A 7194-nucleotide genomic window follows, 5' to 3' on the forward strand; every position below is an offset into this window, starting at 1 on the left:
GCGCTATTATTCCGCTCACAAAGCCACAGATCCAGAGCAGGAAATTATCCGCAAGGAAGGGAAGGGCCGGGGTAGCGCTTGGTCCCAAACCTGCCGCACCCCCACATCCAGCTCTCAAAGGCTAGATGGAGACAGAGAGCCCCCCCTTGGGCAACCCCCTTATTTCTGTAGGTTTTCTGTTTATTGTCAACAACCGTGAGCCACGCAGCCACAGAGACGAGCTCGAGCCTCCTTTCGGACAGGGCGATCTAAGCAACGGTGTGACCCGGGGTCCCCATGGCACCGATGTCTACACCCGGTGGTCCCATCTCCCCCTGTTGTGCGAGGAAGGTGGGAGCCACGGGGCAGCCTGGAGGCAGATGCCAGTGACTTTGGGGGACCACGTGATGCGTTGGGTGGGCTTGGGGGAAAGATGGGAGGACTGGGGTGTCACAGAGGTCCCTGCTGTTAAAATAACTTCTGTGCCATTCAGAGAATCACCCTCAGGCACCCCAGATGAAACGGGCCCCAGATAAATGAGATACGCCGGCGGGATGTGAAATGTCAGTTGCTCTGCCTCCCGTCGGGGCTGGCGGACAAAGACCTGAGCTCTGGCTTCCGGAGGGCTCGTGGAGAAGGGTTGGTCTGTAGGGAGAAAACCAGAGAAAGCCAAAGACAGACCCTCCCCGCAAAGAGACACTCCCCGGACAGAGAGGGCCTTTCCTAAGTCACCCGTTTCGGGAAGTTGGGGCGGCTGGGAAGGCGACACCAGCCGCACCCCCTTTGGGCATTCCAGAGCCACCCGTCCTCGTCCTCGGGCGCACACTGACACGCCTGCCGGGAGTTGGAGTCCTGTCCCCGAAGCCCCTGTGCTCGCCGGCGCTGCTGCGGGCCATGCTGTAACGACGAGACGAACACTGCGCATTGAATTACACTCATCTCGGTTGTAATAAAACCACAGGTTGTCGTTTGCACAATGAAGAAGTGCGCATGGAGGCAGTAGGGACTTGAGAGTGACTGGTCAGGTCTGGGGCCAGAGGCCTGACCGGGAAGCCTTCATCCGTGTCTCGAGAGGATGAGTACGGGTCCCAGCCTTCTCCTGGGAGAGCCGGGGTTTTCGTCACTCAGCGACCGAAGGGTCTAAGAGGCCTGTTTGTTGAGTGACCTCAAACCCTGCGTTGGCGTCCCACGATGGATGCCTGGCGCTCCCTTCTCACAGAGCCTTTCCAGAAGTCTCTGTGTCAGTGATGCACGACAGGGGCCGACCCACCCTTTATCTGGCAGACGGAAGGGAAGGTTTGTGGCGCCGGCGACCGGTAGTCCGTATTCGAGAGTCCTCACTGGGGTGGATGCGTGAGAGCTCGGGGTGGGTCTGCCAGTGTAGTCCAAGGGGTGAACAGACCTCGTCTCCTTCTGTCCCCAGGCCTCCAGGCCCCCTCCCAGAGGCTCACTGGGGCACGAGAAGCAAGGACTACGGAAGCTCGTGGGCGGGGACAGTCTGAACGCGGTGGGATCTGTAAACCCTCCATCCTGTCGCTTTCTGGGAAGTAGACGGAAACTTATAATTTTTTTTTTCATTACTTAGCCAGTAACTTGTGAGCGCACATTTAATAATGAGCCAGGCAGCCGTGGGAGGGGCTGAGAACGCAGCCACCAAACCCAGAGACCGCGTTTTCTGGAAGCCACAGACTCCAGGGCAGGCGGTCCGGCCCATGAGCACAGACGGGAGCCCAGTGGGGGAGGAGTGCAGGCGGGGGGTCGCGGGACAGCAGGGGTGACCCCAGCCGGCGGGTGTTGGAACCGTCCTCCCCAGGAGGGGGACTTCCCTGGGTGGGTGGGCGAGGCTGGCACGGCGTTGGGGGCCCCGTGGAGGTTCCCAGGCCGGAGCGGGGGAGGCGGGGGGGGGGCACCCGACAGGAGGAGCCTGGCCGAGAGGGTAGGTCTGGAGGAGGGCGCGGAGCCTCGGAAGTCAGGGGAAGGCCTGCAGAGCCAGGGCGGGAGCTGCGTCTTCAGAGCCCCGGGCAGGGTCCCCCAGCACGAGCGCAGCTGGCCCAGGCACACTCCCGCCCCGAGGCGCTGGGACGTTGGCCACAAACCCGAGCTCCAGGAGAGCGCCCGGGAGGGCTCCCCGGTCACGTCCTCCGAGGCTGACAAAGGAGTCGCCTCCCATTTTGTTGCTTATCTCTGATTTAAATTCATAGAAAAAGGGGTTTGGGCGGCTTCGTTGCCAAGGTGGTGTGACACCAGGTGTGAGTCTGCGAGGGGCGGCGTGCGCCGTGGCTGCGGCTTCCGCCCAGGCCTTTCTATCCCAACGTGACGGAGGCCGGAAGTCTGGGACCAGTGTAGACCCCATTATTCCTCCCGGGCTCGCGGACCGGCTGTCCTCTCCCTTGTCCCGCGGGGTCCTTCCGCCGCGTCGCCTCGTGTCCTCATCTCCGCCTCTTACAAGGGTCCACGCACAGGGCCTCCTTTTAACTTAATCGCACTCTGGAAGGATCCGGTCTCCAAACAGAGCCCCGTTGCAGGGCGCTAGGGGTTAGGGCCGCAACACGGGAATTGGAGAGGCAGGGACCATTCAGCCCACAACACACCACTCAAGAACACGCTTTTTCCGAGATGTTACCGCACCAGGACGGTTGAAGCAAAGGAGCATTTTCTCTTGGGACCCTGGGAGCTCGACCAGCCAAGTTTAACTAAACTCATCTGCCAGTAAGTAAGTGTCTCTGTGCAATGTACTCCTCTAGCGGACACCCCACGGTTGCCTCGTCTTCGTGATTCAGTCACAAAGGATGCCTGCCTCCTCTTCCTCCTACCCACCCCCCAAATCCTTTTTTCCCTTTCCAATGAGGAAAAAAAGAAGAGGGCTCTTCTGGGCATGCCTGCATTTTATCTTCAAACAAAAAGAAACAGAGTCAGGCACGGTAGAGCCAAGCCTTGATACGTGTCCCTGTGAAATGGACCTTCTCCACGGTGTCCCCACTGTCCCTGACACGGGACGCGTGTCGAGCCAGGAGAAGGGGCGGCGGCAGGGGGTGTGTGTGGAGGGGGAGCCGTTAGGATATCCGGGAAGGACGTTGTTACTTAAGAAGATTTTAGTGCTGGTTGTTGAATTTAAAAATCCCACTTTGTCTTAAGTACGTCTCCTTTTTCCAATTTCACTGTGATTTGCATCATACGCTCTTACATAAAAATTACTCTCCAGACCAGAAATTCTTCATTCCGACATCTGTCCAAAAACGTTCCTTCTGCAACTCGCAGTCATAACTCCTTGTTTTAATACCACCACCGCCTCCTTCCTGCTGTCACATTCTTGTGGAAATGGCAAGTGAAGAGAAAACACTCCCTCCTGGGAGCCCAGGAGATGCAAAGTAATTCTCTGTCGAGAGATTTGCTATATTTATATAACCAGTAGAAAACAAACACAGACGTGTACTACAATCAGAAACTCCTGTTTGCTCTATTTTAAAGAATCTCGGTCTGCTTTCTCAAGAAGGAGAAGCAGCTAACGCCAGAGTTTACGGATTCTTTACGGTCGGGGACATACCGTGCCGCCGTGGCGCGACCGGCTGAAAGACCTCTCATTTCAAAGCCACGAGAGGAGAAAGGTTGGGGAGGGTTAATACCCCGGCTCGAGTGGCCCAGGCCCTCCGGAGTTCAGAGCCTACTGCTTGGGTGGAAAATCGAGAAGAGCTGAATTTTTATGAGAGAGCAGTGTGGTGTCCCGGGGGAAACGTCAGTGATGAGGAAAGATCCGTTGAGGCAGAACTTGACGGTCACCCCGTTACGTCCAGAGCGGGCGGCCTGTGATCCTGGGGTCTTTGCGGAGTCGACTGTGACCCTGCGACGTCCAGCTGTTCTGCTCTGAGACCCCGCGTTGTCTGCACCCGTGTTCCTGAACACATTCTGACGAGCCGGGTCACGGGACCACGTCACATTTAATTTAATCCCGGCGGGAACTTTCAGAGAGAACTCAGCAAGCTCATCCCAGATTGTCTCTAAAAGAGCAGATCCTACTGGCCGGAGCAGTTCCGAAGAGTAAAGCCCAGCGGAGGTGGCGGTTCTCCACCAGGAGCAGAGCATGCTCTCGCGACTGCTACTGCTGGGGAGACAGAGCCCATGGACAGTCCCTTTGCCTCCCAATAAATGCCACTAAAAACCTTAGAGCTTATCCACAAAACAAATACAGGATCTACTCTGATGGGCAGAGAGGAGAAGCACACTGGCTTGGGACCTTGGGACCCCAGAATGACAGGGTGCGGAGTGCTCTGGGTTTCCTCTTTGGCCTCATGTGCCCCAGACTGGATACCCGGGAAGCTGGCAATCTGGAGACACCCACGAGGGGAGCCTAGACATCCCCTTCTGATGCGCCAACACCTGCTCCAGCTTCCCACCGGGATGGTGTCGGAGAAGGCAGAGTGAGCAGCTGGGACGTCCCCTCACGCTGCGTGGCCGCAAGTCCTTCTCCTGTACCCTGTGTCATCAGTGGATCAGACGGAGAGTCGGACTTCCACCGCCCCTCAAGGGGTGCCTGCCTCTGCCCCTAGGAGTGATGTCAGGAGACACCCCCAGGTTAACAAAGCTAGGTGGACCCCAACCCTGAGAAACTCAAAGCAGCCCACCCAAGGACCCAGTAATGGTTTTATGTCCCCAAATTAAAGACAACCACAGATCTCGAAGGCGGCCAGGGAGAAACGATGCATTCCTTACTGGGGAGGCACAACGTAACGATGGTGGATTTCTCACCTGAAAACATGGACCAGAAGGAAGTGACATGTTGTTCGATGTGCTGAAAAAAATGTCTAATCTCAAGAACTCTACATCCAGCAAGAATACCCTTCAGGGATCAGATCACGATGAAATAAAGGCAGTCTTACGTGAACACAGAGAAATTGATGCCCACATTCCTGCCTGAAAATATCAGCTGGAGGAAGTCCTCTAAAGAGAAAAAAAAAAAAAGAGAGAAAGAATATCCAAACATCAGAAAGGAAGGGGAGACACAGTAGAGCAAAAATATGGATAAATAGAGTAGACTTTCCTCCTGTTCTTGAGTTTCCTAAATTATGTTTGGTGGCCAGAACAAAATTATATGGTTCCCAGTGTATTAGGGAAAATATTTTGATCAACTCTTTTTTTAACCACGGAGGGTAAGTGGGCATAAAGGGAGACAGTTTATTCTAACCTTGTTTGAACGGGTAAAGCGTCCGCACCATAGACTTTACACATTTGGAACATGCGATACAATGTCTAGAGCAATCACTAAAAAAGCAACCTAAAGAGACAGAGCCAAAATTCCTGTAACTAGAGATGAATTCTGGAAAAGATGAGGAAACCCAACGAAGGCAGGAAAAAGGAAACAGAAATTCAAAAAGGGAAGAGAAACTTGAAAAATGAAATGGCAGGGATGCCTGGGTGGCTCAGTGGGTTAAGCCTCTGCCTTCGGTTTGGGTCATGATCTCGAGGTCCTGGGATCAAGCCCAGTGGGGAGCCTGCTTCCCTCTCCCTCTGACTGCTTCTCTGTCTACTCGTGCTCTCTCTCTCTCTGACAAATAAATAAATAAAACCTTTAAAAATAAAAATAAATAAAATGGCAGACTTAAGCCTTAATGTATCAATAGTTAAATTAAGATAAATGTTCTAAAAGTACCAATTAAAAGGCATAGATTGACAGAATGGATTAAAAAAAACATGACTCAACTACGTTTTGCCTACAAAAACTCACTCGACTATAATGATACTCATCAGTGGAAAGCAAAAAGATGGAAAAGATACACCGTACACATATTGATAGAAAGCTAGTGTGCCCTGGGGCGCCTGGGTGGCTCAGTGGGTTAAAGCCTCTGCCTTCAGCTCAGGTCACGATCCCGGGGTCCTGGGATCGAGCCCCACATCGGGCTCTCTGCTCAGCGGGGAGCCTGCTTCCCTTCCTCTCTCTCTGCCTGCCTCTCTGCCTACTTGTGATCTCTGTCTGTCAAATAAATAAATGAAATCTTAAAAAAAAAATGAAAGCTAGAGTGCCCCTATTAATAGCAGATAAAGTCGACTTTGGAGCAAAGGATACTGCCAGTGCCGGGAAGAAACATTACATACGGTGACAGAGTCTATCCACGAGGAAACAGCTGTTCCAAGGATGAATGAACCAAAGGGCTAGCAAGTACGTTCATCAGAAGCGGATAAAACGGGAAGGAGAAAGACAGTCCACACTGGGGACTTCTACACTGTTCTCTCCAGCTGAAGACCAACGAGATAGGAAAACAGGAAATGTACGGAACTCGGAACATCACGTACAGCCAGGACCTCGCCAGCCCACACGGGACAGCCCCGGCCGCAGCAGAGCTGTCTCTATTCAAGAGCCCACGGAGCCGGCACCAAGGTGGACGGCAGCCTAGACCACGACGTACACCCAATGGATCGAAAAGAACTGGAGTTCTGCAGGGTGTATCTTCTGAGCACGGTAAGACGAAGGAACTCACAGAAAGACAAGTGGAAAACAATCCTCTGGAGATCGTTTTCTCCGCGTGTCTAAAGAAACCGCTGGACCCTCAACAACCCTCTTCCGAGTAATCTGAGGGTCAAAGCGGGAGTCTCAGAGGAACAAGAAAAACAAAAACAAAAACACAGAACTAGAAGAGAGTGAAAACACATCTTCCCAACACGTGGGGGACGGCCGCAGAGCAGGAGGGAAATTCACGGCACCAAAAGTCTGCAGCAAGAAAGAATAAATTCTCCGATGGGTGATAGAGGCTCCTGTTGTAAGAGACCAGAAAATACAGAGCAGAACAAACCGAATGGCAGAAGAAGGAAGGAAATTATACAGAGAAGAGCAGAAATCGACAAAATTGTGAACGAAACAATACAGAACATCAGAGAAACGGGACACTGGCGCTTTGCAGAGGTCAATGAGATTGACAAGCATCTGGCCGCACAGACTAAGGAAAAAGGGGAGACACAAACTATTGATATCGGGGATGAAACAGAAGACACCATAGCAGACCCTACGGCACCAGACGGAAAAGAGGGGAACACGTGAACATTCGTCTACCCACAGATTTGATACTTCGCACAAGACGGACCAGTTCCTTAGAAAATCAACGACCACAGTTCACCTCCCATGAAATAGATCATTTGAAGCCATTTGACAATTAAGACAATTAAAGTTGTAACTAAAAAGCTCCTGAAAAAGAAACCTCCAGACCCAGATGGTTTCACTGGAGAATT

The sequence above is a fragment of the Martes martes genome (genome assembly GCF_963455335.1).
Source record: "Martes martes genome assembly, chromosome: 12".
Lineage (NCBI taxonomy): Eukaryota > Metazoa > Chordata > Mammalia > Carnivora > Mustelidae > Martes > Martes martes.